The sequence below is a fragment of the Alligator mississippiensis genome, chromosome 1 (assembly GCF_030867095.1).
Source record: "Alligator mississippiensis isolate rAllMis1 chromosome 1, rAllMis1, whole genome shotgun sequence".
In the NCBI taxonomy this organism is placed as follows: domain Eukaryota; kingdom Metazoa; phylum Chordata; order Crocodylia; family Alligatoridae; genus Alligator; species Alligator mississippiensis.
Window position 1 is genome coordinate 301,277,100 of NC_081824.1, and position 12,970 is coordinate 301,290,069.

Below are 12,970 nucleotides of genomic sequence, written 5' to 3' on the forward strand. Positions count from 1 at the left end.
GCACAGTAAACCTAATGTAGTGAGCTCTGTGTAGCACACACTGTCTTCCTCTCAGCTGTTTAGTATAATAGGGACCCTAGCCCTTGACTGGTCCATAGAGACTATTGCAAGAAAAATAATTGGTTTACAATCTGAAATATACAGTGTTTGATTTTTTGATGGGGGCAGTCTGTTCACTGATGCTGTTTACCTTCTTCTAGTTGGGGGAGAAGAAAGATCCCAGCCACATGTGCTTGGAATGAATAGGTGCTGGAATTCAGCATTTGCTTTCTGCAAACCTGATTGAAACCTCACACTTTTTCAACTATTAGTCCTGCAAGCACTCTGATTCAATGGTCAAGGTACATTTAAAAGACAGAGAGCAAATATAGGTGAAGTACACTTTGGTTAGTTAACTGAGCAAATAGTTCCGATAGCTCTGGCTTTATGGTGAAGTCAGTTTATATCTTACCTGTGCTTCAGTGGCTTGATCTTGCAACTGGTTCTCCAGCAGTCTTGTCTGATATTTTTTTTCCAGAACAAAACCTAAAAGGAGTGGCATTAAAAAAATGCTTTGTCTGGAGACTGTCACTTTCTCTCTCTTCTCTCCAGCATAATGCCACTTACAGCAGAAAAAGCTTTCACTTCTCACTGCCTTGTTCCCAGACGCACAAGACTTATGAAGCAGTTTAAAGAGGCCACATCCAGGATCCTTCAGTATTGGCAGTTTTCAATGTAACACAAAAGACTTAACTGACTGACATGTCTGTGACTTTCTTGAACCTCTGCTTGTGAGAGCTGAAAACAATTCTCGTTTTAAATGAGGAAGTGTTGATGAGTAAAGCGAGATGTATGAGGCAATATCTTGCCTGTACAGTTAAGCAGATCTTGACTAACAGGAATGCAGGATACATTTGTACCTTATATATATCTACTTTGGTTAGACTATAGCACAAGCTGTTTTGAGCTGAAATTCCCATCATCAGGTGCTGTGAAAGGACATGTAGAAAGCTGAGTATAAGGAGAGAGAAATTAGAATACAAAAGTCAAGTGAAGGAGGGCAGGGTATACTGCTGGGAGAAATGAGCAGTAAACCCATAGGAACAAAGTCTCAAAAGGTATTCCAGATAAGAGGATACGAATCCATAGTCCCTGTTTAAACTATACTTAACACAGTCCAGTCCGTGGATGATTTCCTGTTCCACAATTTCCTGTTCAAATCAGTTTTTAAAAAGTTTGCTGCCTCAGAACAGCCATGCTCAGGTCAGAAAGGGAGTGTCCAAGGAGGTTAAAGTGTTCTGTTACATGCTTGCATGTCTTTCTACAGCTGAAGTCAGAACAGTATTCAATCAGTCGTATAGGGATCGTCTAGTCTGCCCAATGTGGATGACAGGGGGCACTGTAAGCAGGTGGTGGTGTATTTGACATTGGTGGAGTTGCAGAGGAATGAACCTTGGATATTATAACCTATGTTATTCAGTTTAGTGATGAGGTGGTCAGTATTGATATGGGGCACAGAAGGCATTTTGGTCTGTTGCACGTTCTGGTGTCTCTGGGAGTTAGGTAGCCTGTTGCTTGAGACACACCATTTGAGGTGTGGCAGGGGGTGGCTCTAAGCACTTGGCCCTTCCTTGACTATATTATTGTTAGAGCCTGTGATTGAATGGGTGTTATATGGTGAGAGCCATACAAGGAACTAATAACTTCTGGACAGATCACTGTCTTTGTGCAGCGATTTTCCCAATTGATGTGGAGGATTTTCCAGAGGCATTGCTGGCAAATGTCTTGCTGTCAGAGCAGAGGAGAGAAGAGAGGAGGAATCCCAGCCTGCAGCCTTTTTTTTTTTTTTCCTGTGGAAAGACCTGCAACTTCTCCTGATGAATTTGTGGCTCAAGGATTAGATTCTTAAGTCATCTCAAGACCTGTCAACGAGCCATGGTAGGGCTTATCCTCAAATTGAGAGATTGCTGCTGTCATTGTCAACAGTAATATCAAGTTTTGAAATCTACCAATCTGATCTGATAATCTCTCCATAGATGCCTCTAAAAGTATTCATGTGTCTTGGCCCATGTTATTTAGCTAGGGTTTGGGGCTCAGCCAGGTTGTTTCCACTAGGAGGATTTTTAAATTTTTTTTTAACAAGTCAGGTGTTCTGACTTGTGCACTGAGACTTTACACGAAGCCCTGTTTCCCTGGACACAGTGGGAGTAATCAGGAAGCAGTTTCTTTGCTCATAGTTTCAAAGCCGGCCTTTCTAGTTTAGTAATTTCCTGAAAAGATAATCTTTCTTTGGCTACATGCAGGGCTGGCACCATTACGTCCCATACTCCCTACTTACTTTTTAGCCGGTGTTTGCTTCTGATAAATGCACAGAAGGACACAAATCAACACCCAGGCTACTCTGTATCCTTCAGTCAATCACAGGAAAAACCCTTCTAAAACTCTCAAAGTTTGTTCTTCCTCACCACCTTGGGTTGTGGCCTCTGTTTTAGCTGTTACTTCAAATTTTAAAACAACCCCCCACTAATTAGTTTCTATAGATGGAAAACATATTTTTTTTTTCCATGTATAATATCTATTTATTCAAGGGTTGTCTTAAATCTGTTACCTGCCCTCCCTGTCCTCCCTCCCCCCACACACTGCTGGCTCATATTCAGTTTATTGTTCATTGTAACCCCCAGGTCCTTTTCTGCAGAGCTGCTGTCCAGCCAGTCAGTCCCCAGCCTACCCTGGTGCATGGGATTTTTCTGTCCTAAGTGCAAGACTTTGCACATGTCCTTATTGAACCTCATGAGATTTCTTTTAGTCCAATCCTCCAATTTGTGGAGGTCTCTCTGTATCCTAGCCCTACCCGCCAGCATATCTACTACTCCCTCCCTCCCTCCCCCTGCTTGGTGTCATATGCAAACTTGCTGAAGATGCACTCTATCCCATCTTCCAGGTCATTGATAAAGATATTGAACAAAACCACCGTCCCCAGGACTGACCCCTGGGGCACTCCAGTTGATACTGGCTGTCAACTATACATTGAGTCATTGACTGTTACCCTCAGCCTGATGCTCCAGCCAGTTTTTTATCCACCTTGCAGTCTATTCATGCCACCCATACTTCCTTAGCTTGCCTGCAAGAATGTTGTGGGAGACCTGTATCAAAAGCCTTGCTAGAGTCCACATATACCACATCCATTGGTTTCCCCTCATCCACAGAGCCAGTCTTCTCACCATAGAAGGCAGTCGGGTTGGTCAGGCATGACTTGCCCTTGATGAATCCATGCTGACTGTTACTGATAGCCTTCTCCTAGTCCTTAAAAATGGATGCCTTGAGGACCTGCTCCATGACTTTTTTCCAGGGACTGAGGTGAGGCTGACCAGTCTGTAGTTCCCTGGATCCTCTTTTTTCCCTTTCTTAAAGATGGGCATTATTTGCCCTTTTCCTATCATCCCAGACCTCCCACAATTGCCATGAGTTTTCAAAGATGATGGCCAGTGGCTCTGTCATCACATTGGCCAACTCCCTCAGCACCCTCGGGTGCATCCTGTTTGGCCACAGAGATTTGTATACGTCCAGCTTTTTAAATTGTCCCTTTCTTTTACCACAGTTGGCTGCTCACCTCCCCCCACAAACTATGCTGCCAGGTGCAGTCGTCTGGGAGCTGACCTTGCCTGTAAAGACTGGGGTGAAAAAGGCATCAAGTACTTCAGCCTTTTCTCTATCCTCACTAGGTTCAGTAGGGGACCCAATTATTCCTTGGTCCTCCTTTTGTTACTGACATACTTGTAGAAACTCTTCTTGTTACCCTTTACATCACTTGCTAGCTGCAACTCCAGTTGTGCTTTGACCTTCCTGACTTCATGCCTGCATACCTGAGCAATCCTTGTATATTCTTCCCTAGTTGTTTGTCCAAGTTTCCACTTTTTGTAAGTTTTTCCTTTTTGTGTTCTAGTTTACTGAAGAGTTCCCTGCTAAGCCGAGCTGGACCTCTGCCATACTTGCTAGTTTTTCTGCACATTGGGAAGGTTTATTCCTGTACTCTCATTTAAGAATTTTTTGAAGCACAATCAGCTCTCATGGACTTCTCTCCCCTTCAGACTGGCTTCCCAGGGGATCCTGATCGTGAGTTCCCTGAGTCAGTTGAAGTCTGCTTTTCTGAAGTCCAGGGTCCTTACTTTGCTGCGCTCCTCCTTTCCTCAGGATCCTGAACTCAATCATCTTGTGGTCTCCCCACAGCCTCCATCCTCTCCTCTTCCTCACTTGCCGCCCCCCCCGTCAGACCCAACTCTGGCTCAGTTTCTTCCTGGGGCATGGAGCACATGGAAGTGTCCCAGGGCTGGAGCTGCGTTGTGGCTGACTGGGCAGGCAGGGGACAGAGTTGCTTCAGGGCCTGGAAGGGAATACAGCCAGAGCCACACTTGAGAATTAGGGAGGAAGTTGTGTGTGTGGCAGAGGGAGTGTGCAGGTGGCTGCTGGGGGTCTGACTCTGTCCTCAAATGAGGGCTTGGGGCCTTCCCTTCCCCCTCCCCCTCTCCTTTGTACTTGAACCCAAGACAGGGAGCTTTCCTTCCCATGCTGAATGGGGGGGAAAGGGGACCTTATCTTGGATTTGAGTAAATATAGTACTTCAGGAGGAACTGATCCTTCCATTCAGCCTGAATTGAAGGGGACACGCATGTCTGTCATCTTCAAAGACGTTTGATTTACTCATGGATCAATGGTGTACTTTGTAGCAGTCACTAAATCTTTTGGTACAGCTGCATTCATAGTTGCAGGTTTTCCTGACCCATATTTGACACTGAACTTTTCTTATCTCGATTCATTAAACAAACACTGACCTTTCACCTAGAGCAGGGCTGGTCAATACCACGCCGGAGTCCTTCCCCGCAGACTGTCATCTTCTGGCTCGCTCTGTCCAGCTCCTCTGTGTTAGACTGGATCTTTCCGTTACCTCTTTCCCCTACACAACAAACTGTGGGTACAGCCTTACATACTTATGCTTCTATCTGTGTACTCAGAACATTTAACATGCATTGTTTATAAATATCTGCCAATAGCAGAACTGGTGGCATGTTTATTCAACATAAACATGATTAACAAAAGCATATCTATTGTCTAACCAGCCAAGGTTCTTTGGGTAAATCTGATTATCTTTTATTAGACCAACTGAATATATGGAGAAATATATCTTGGCAAGCTTTTGGGTTTAAAAACCCTTTGTTAGGCTGAGGAAGCATCTGCAGTTGGTGTGTGTTCTTCCTGGATGGAATGAAAAGTAAAGAAGCCAGGGGCTGGGCTGGCATGCATACAAGACAGTCGGTCAGTGACGATGTAGATGTAGAGGAGTCAGGGGGCATGAAACAGACAGGGCAGGGGGGCGGGAAGGGGTATTGTCTAACCATGAACTCCTTGTACTGTAATGGGCCTAAAGGCCCATTTTATATAGCTTGGATATAGCCAACACCACCCTGTCCTTTCTCCTTGAGGCTTTTCATAGATGCTAAGGTCGGAAGGGACCTCAACAGATCGAGTCTGACCCCCTGCCCAGGCAGGAGAGAGTGCTGGGGTCAGATGACCCCAGCCAGATTCCTATCCAGCCTTCTCTCAAAGACCCCCAAGGTAGGGGAGAGCACCATCTCCCTTGGAAGCCCATTCCAAATTTTGGCCACCTTTACTGTGAAGAAGTTTTTCCTGATATCTAGCTTAAATCTGCTCTGTCAGTTTGTGACTATTGTTCCTTGTTACCCCAAGAGGCACCCTGGTGAACAGAGCATCTCTGATCCCTTGCTGCATCCCCCTAATTAATTTGTAGGCAGCCACAAGATCACCTCTCAGCCTTCTCTTGCAGAGGCTGAAGAGGTCCAGGTCCCTCAGTCTCTCCTCATAGGGCTTGTCCTGTAAACCCCTAACCATATAAGTGGCCCCCTCTGGACCCTCTCGAGTCTATCAACTTCCTTCTGGAAGTACGGCACCTAAAACTGGACGCAGTACTCCAACTGCGGTCTGACCAATGCTGCATAGAGGGGAAGTATCACCTCCGTGGATCTATTTGTCATACATCTGCTGATGCATGATAAAGTGCGGTTAGCTTTGCTGATGATTTCATCACGCTGATGATTTCATCACACTGATGACTCATGGTCATCTTGGAGTCCACTATGACTCCAAGATCCCTTTGCGCTTCTGTGCTGCTGAGAGGGTCACTTCCCAGCTGGATATTTTTGCCCCCTAGGTGCAGCTCTCTACTTGTCCTTGTTGTACTGCATCCTGTTGTGTACTGCCCACTTTTCTAACCTGTCCAGGTCTGCCTGCAATCATTCCCTACCCTCCAGAGTGTGCACTTCACCCCACAATTTAGTATCATCCACAAACTTGGACAGAATGCATTTTACACCTACATCCATGTCACTGATGAAGATATTGAAGAGTACAGGCCCAAGGACCAAACCCTGTGGGACCCCACTACCCACATCCTTACAGGTTGATACCGACCTGTCTACTACCACTCTCTGGGTGTGACCACTAAGCCAGTTTGCCACCCACTGGACCATGTAAACATCTATGTCTATGCCTCTTTATTTATGAGAATAGGATGAGATACTGTATCGAAGGCCTTGCTAAAATTCAAGAAAATGATGTCCACCTCTAGTCCTGTGTCTAAGCATTTTGTGACCCTGTCACAAAATGAAATGAGATTGGTCAGGCATGATCTACCTCCTACAAATTCATGCTGGTTTCCTTGCTGCATTATTTTTCCCGTTGGACAAATATGATCCTTCATAATCTTTTCAAAGACATTTCCAAGGATGGAGGTGAGACTGACTGGCCTATAATTACTCGAATCCTCCTTCCTCTCCTTCTTGAAAATAGGAACCACATTGGCCCTTTTCCAGTCCTCCAGGACCTGACCTGAGCACCACGAGCACTCAAATAGCCATGCCAGTGGTTCTGCTATGACACGGGTCAATTCCTTCAGTACTCTCAGATGCAGCTCATCTGGGCCTGTTGACTTGAACACATCCAGTCCATCCAAGTGACTCTGCACCAAATCAGCATCAACAGTTGGTGGGTTGGTGTCCCTCTGATGCCCATCTAAGAACCTATTAAGAGACTTATCTTGACCCCTGTTCAGGAACATTGAGGCAAAAAACTTATTGAATAGCTCAGCCTTGTGCCCCCTCTGTCCCACTAATTGCTCCTTCTTGTTCAGTTGGGGTCCTATGCTGCCCTGCACCTTCCTTTTACTCCCTACATACCTAAAAAAAAAAAAAAAAAAAAAAAAAAAAAAAAGACTTTTTGTTGTCTATAATTTGTGTTGCCAGCCTCAGCTCTATAGTTGCTTTGGCTTTTCTAACTGCCTCCCTGCAAGTGCGGGCCAAATAGGTATACTCCTCCTTGGTAGCTTCCCCCCTGCTTCCATTGTCTATATGCCTTCTTTTTTGCCCTTAGGCTCCCCTGGATTTCCCTGTTTAGCCAAAGAAGTTTTTTGGCTCCTTTCCCCCTTTTCCCTCATACTGGGATAGTTTCCCTTTGCTCCCAATGGATCGCTTCCTTTAGAAACGACCGTCCTTCCTGGACTCCCATCTCGCCAATACTCTTCTCCTGCAGTGCATCATTGATTAGACTCCTAAGCACACTGAAGTTAGCCTTCCTAAAGTCAAGCACTTCCACCCTACTAGTTATCTTACCCACCCTATGCTGTATGGTGAATTCGATTGATGGGTGGTCACTGTCCCCAAGGTGACCACGAATCTTCAGCTCCCCTACTAGGTGCTCTCCCATAGCCAACACCAAGTTCAGTAAGGCCTTCCCCCTAGTGGGACTGTATACCTCTGGCGTTAGGTGAAGGTCCTGCATGTAGGTTAAGAACCTACATGAATGGTTAGATTTGGCTGACTGCTCCTCTCAGAAAATGTCAGGGTAGTTTAGGTCCCCCATGACAACCATGTCCCTAGACTGTACGACCTCTGAGAGCTGCCTTAAGAATTCCAAGTCTAGCTCTTCCACTTGGTGTGGTGGTCTGTAGTACATCCCCACCACCAAGTCCCTTTCCCCTTGACCTCCATGTATCCTAACCCACAATGCCTCAACTTTCTCCTTTGATCCCATTTTGATTAGGGTAGATGTATAATGCTCCTTTACATAAAGAGCAACCCTGTCCCCTTTCCTCCCTACTCTGTCCCTTGTGTACAACCTGTAGCCCTCAATGTGTACTGCCCAGTCATGGGTAGGGTCCCACCAGGTTTCCGTTAGCCCCACTAAATTGAAGTTATTATCTGCAAGCAGGAGTGTGAGTTCTTCCTGCTTGTTCCCCATGTTCCTAACATTAGTATAGAGGCACCTGAGTCCTCTGAATGGTGCCTTTTGTGCCCACCGTTCTGATGCCCAAAGGGCCCCTTGGTACTTATCTGAGGTGTACTGCTGCATGTCTCGCAGTTTGTAGGTTCTAGACTCTCTCCATCTCCTGCCTCCCATCCCCCATCGCACTTAGTTTAAAGCCCAATATACGACAGGGGATGAGGAGGCTGGAGATGGAGAGAGTCTAGAACCTACAAACTGCGAGACATGCAGCAGTACACCCCAGGCTTGTTTGTGAAATGCTTCTGTTCTTCTCCCCTTCCCTCCCCCCATGGTAAGAGCTCTGAACATAGCTCATTTAATAGATTTTACAGACATTTAGTTTCATAATAGTTTGGGGTCAGAAGGGACCTGAACAGATCATCTAGTCTGACCCCCTCCCACTGGCAGGAGCACACGCTCTCAAATTTCTCCACATCCTTTTTAAACTGTGGAGCCCAGAATTGGATGCAGTACTCGGCCTTGGCGAGGCCGCAGCTGGGGTACAGCGGGAGGATGACATCCTGGGCTTTACTAGAGAAGCATTTATGGATGCAAGCCAGAGTTTTGCTCGCTTTATCAGCTACAACATCGCATTGGTGGCTCATATTCATCTTGTGGTCAATCACGACCCCCAAGTCTCTTTCGGCTGTGGTGCTAGTGAGCATAGCACTGACAAGCCTGTAAGCATGCTGTGGGTTTTTCTTCCCAAGGTGGAGAACCTTCTATTTATCAGTGTTGAACACCATCAGGTTTTCATCTGCCCACTTTCTGAACCTGTCCAGGTCAGTCTGGATCATCATCCTGCCTTCAGGTGTGGTCACTTTACCCCAGAGTTTGGTGTCATCGGTGAACTTGGCCAGTCCGCTTCTGATACCAATGTCCACATCATTGATAAAGAATCTAGGAATGGGTTAAGAAAATGCTGGGGTAGACTAGGCCATAAAGGTGACACCCCCACAGTCTGGACTGAAACACTTGAGCCAGAAGCCATAGGAAGCCCAGCCAGCTGCTGCACTGGCCATGTCTGTTCTGTGTTTAAGCAACTTCCAACCCAGCTCCTGACTCCCTTTGAAATATAAAGGAGCCTGGGAGCCTTCATAGGGGTGGAAAGCTCAGGTTTCGGTGGCATTAGCATTCATCCAGCCTGCTCCCATCCATGGGCCCAGTGACCGTTCCCTTCTTTCACCATAAACCTGCCGCAGAGCAAGTGGCTGATTTCCCCAGACCACAGGGCGAGGGTTCGAGAGCCAGACAGTCCATGGCAAGGCATTGAAAGGCATCTTTCAGAGAGCGGGCTGACTCACGCCCATGGAAACCGCTCTGTCAGCCAGCTACATACCCAAAGCATTGGGAGACTCCAGTGCAATTAGCAGCACTGATCACATACCAGGCTTCAACCCTGAGCGCAGATTTGGAACTGATCTGGGCAATTTGACCTGGTACACGAAACAACATAACCAGAAGAAAAATGTAATTCAACATCCTGCTTGCCATCAGACAACCTTGAGGTAAATAGACTGCTTTAACTTTTCTCTGAGCCTAATTGGCACAAAACGAACTTTTCCAACCAGGAGTTCTTACAACACCTTCAGCTGTCCTGTGAAATATGAATTTTCATTTCCACCTAGGAGAAATTTTACAATCTTTCCATTCTCCTATGCCTTAAGAAGGGTGGGTGAGTGTGCCTGAAAGCTTGCAAATAAAGATTTTTTTTGCAAATGTCTAGTTGATCTAATAAAAGATATTGCCTCTACCATGAGTTCTGACTCCTTTCTGCTGCCTGGAAAATTTCCAGAAAGCATGCCCACTTTTCTGTCCAGCATACACCGATCCTGGAAATGAGGCAGTAAAGGGCTGCCCCTCTGCACTGCTACTGACATAGTGTTCACTGCTGCTGCTCAGAACTAATAAGCATGTAACCTTTTTTTTCACTGTGCTATTATCTTGATAAAACTAATCACAGTTGAGACACTAAAGTTCTGGATCTGCCTCTGTAGCCTTAAGGATACAGGCTTGCACTTGTTTTCAGTCTGTCTGTATTACAGTGAACAGCCAACTCTGCTTTAGTTACATTTATATTTAATGTTGACTCTTCTAAAGGCTCTGAAATTCACAGGTTGCACGTAGAAAGGCAGAGTAGGGTTACTGTTCTCTATCTGGGGTCTTCTGAGCCCAGAGTCTCTGAAGCATCAGCTGACATGCTGTCCCTATCTCCCTCCAATTTTCCTTAAGTCAAGTTCTGCCATTGTGTTCTTTGCGCAGACGTGGGCCCAAACCTTGACTAGAAGTATGTCCGTACTAGTCTTGGTCAATCAACATTTACCCTAGCTAGTACATGGGATGTGTGGTTTTACCTCTGGAGAAACGTGATTTGAGTACTGTACAGCATTAAATTCAAATGGCAGTCAGAAAAAGGAAGTCACTTGCAAATGCTTGCGAGGAGAGGATGGGATGGGGGTGGGGGGGATTGGAGGAAAAAATGGAAATGAGGGGTTGGGGGTTTGGAACACTAGCAAGGGTGACATGGGAGAAGCAAGATAAGTAGGAGTACTGGGGTGGAGGAAACTGTTCAATCCCCATTCTCCTCGACTGTTAGTGCTGGAAAGGGTTGCCCCTCTGAGGATGTATGAGTTTCCATGCTTGTGTGTGGTGGGATCTAATGAGACCCTGCCCCTATGGAGTCAGAGACCCTCTCCTTTCACTGGAGCTACAGTTTTCAGGGGGTGGGTGGCTGATATTTGCATGGATATTTGGTATCTGTTGCTAGCAGAGTCAGGCAGTAAAAACTAAATGTTGGATCAGGGTTGGTGAAAGATGGAGGATGGGAGCCCAGCTGGGTGGAGGGTGTAGTGTGGCCATATTTTCATGCTTGATAAGCAAGCTGTGTGAGACTTTGGCCCCTAAAGGGCAAACTGCTTAATGATGTGTGAGAGGAAGGAAAACTACAAAGGGCTGGGGGGGGGGAACAATTAACAATCATATACCTGGCAACAATTAACATTTTATGGTTAAGCTGGGTTCTATACTCTCTCTGAGAACCTCATTTACTCTTCCTTCCCCTTGACCTCCCCATTTGCTCTGCAGCAAAGCTTCTTTTACCTAAGTCAAAGATCCCTGTAATGCCCAAAACTGTGGTGGGGTCTGCTCATCAAGTGAGTTATTAATGGGACTTTTGTGACAAGAGATTGGGACATGCTGAGTTTTGAGGCGCATGACGGTATGAGCTGAAAGTGCTGATTGGACCCAGCCTGCTCAGACGTAGTCTGTTACTGTGTGTGTATGTCTGTCTAACTGCATTTATTACTGTCCTGTTGAAATAAGGGATGAATTGAGTTCAAGGCATATGAGGGTGACGGTCTGTTAATGCTGAATAATCCAGCCTGACTCAGGGATGCCCTATTAATCTGTGTGTGTGTATGTGCATATGTGTGTTTGACTGATTCAGTCACTGGAGGAACCCAGCCCCATTGAACCTGAGCCCTGTATCATAGCTCCATTGGGGGTGAGGACTTGCAGGAGGGAGAGATACAGCTCCATATAGAAACACAAGTAACACAAGCAGCATATTGCTAGAATTACAGAGACGCCAAAAATGTACCCCTAATAAATGAGCACACCCCCAAGTGATGGGCAAATCTGGTAACAATGGGTGCAGGGAATAGTCCAGCCCTGATCTAGCAGGAATGAGGTTTACCATTAGAAAACTAGAAACATGCTTTGGGCAAGTATAACATGGGAATTTCAGTTCCCTTACATGCAAAGGAACACTATTTTGTTTTGTGCGGGTTCAGGCTCATGTGTGGTCGCTATCTACATTGTTGTGTTTCTGGCAATCCACCCACACATACATGTAGGGTCTCAAGAGAGCAGAACAAATACGCTTTGTGTCAATGGCAAACCACAGATTGTGCTGCCAATTATGTCCAGTGGTGGAGAGGAAATAAACATGTTGAATACTTTCTTTTTCTGAAAGGAAAAACATCTGAATGAGGTGCTGAGCCTTGCTTGCATTAAACCTGTGTCAATTATGTTGTTTGTTTCTACAGCACCAGGCTCTCAATGCACAGTACCTTTCTTGGAACCAAATCCTTTTGCATTTCCCCTGCTAGGAGGCCTGAAGGCATTTTTGTGCATATGCTGCTGTTGAAGTGCTCCTGAAGAATGCTGCTCTCAAGCACAGCATGCCCGTTTTTCTGTCCAGTATATGCCGATCCTGGAAATGAGGCAGTAAAGCCACCCCAATGACCTCCACTATTGGGTGGGCATGACGTGCCTGAGAACTGCAATCCCTGGAGTGCTTCAGAACTGGTACAGGCCTATCTCCTCTGTTTTCTGAGTGTTCTCCACTAAAGGGCAGAGCTTAAAATCAGTAACGTGCTGGCTTTTCTTTGCTTGTTGTACAGAATTATGAATTTGGCTACCAACTGCCAGCATGCTCTTCCTTGTCAGAGCAATGACTGAGGTCATAATGTGTCTTGTAAAGTGCACAAAGACTGAGGCACAGAAAATCCAGCACTTAGAACTTGTGCTTCATGTTAATCTAGGTTCTGTTCCTAGCTCTGCTGTGAGCTTTCTGTGTGAGTTTTGAGAAGTCATGTCATCTGCAAGGGGACAGTTGCCTGTCAGGTAACCATTGTGAATCATAAGGAGTACTGCTTAG

The 12,970-nt window shown here is 45.9% G+C and overlaps 1 protein-coding gene across 4 annotated transcripts in view; it reads right to left on the bottom strand.

Moving 5' to 3' along the window:
• LOC106738022 (CD276 antigen homolog) overlaps nt 1-882 on the bottom strand; it is a 49,366-nt gene extending 48,484 nt beyond the window's left edge. For 2 of the 4 annotated variants that reach the window (XM_019487212.2, XM_019487211.2), the window contains exon 1: nt 452-879. The gene's annotated coding sequence lies outside the window, so the exon portion shown is untranslated. Of the gene's footprint in view, nt 1-451 lie in introns of all 4 variants that reach the window. The other 2 variants (XM_019487215.2, XM_019487214.2) reach the window with 2 other exon arrangements.
• Between the last annotated feature and the right edge of the window lie 12,088 nt (nt 883-12,970).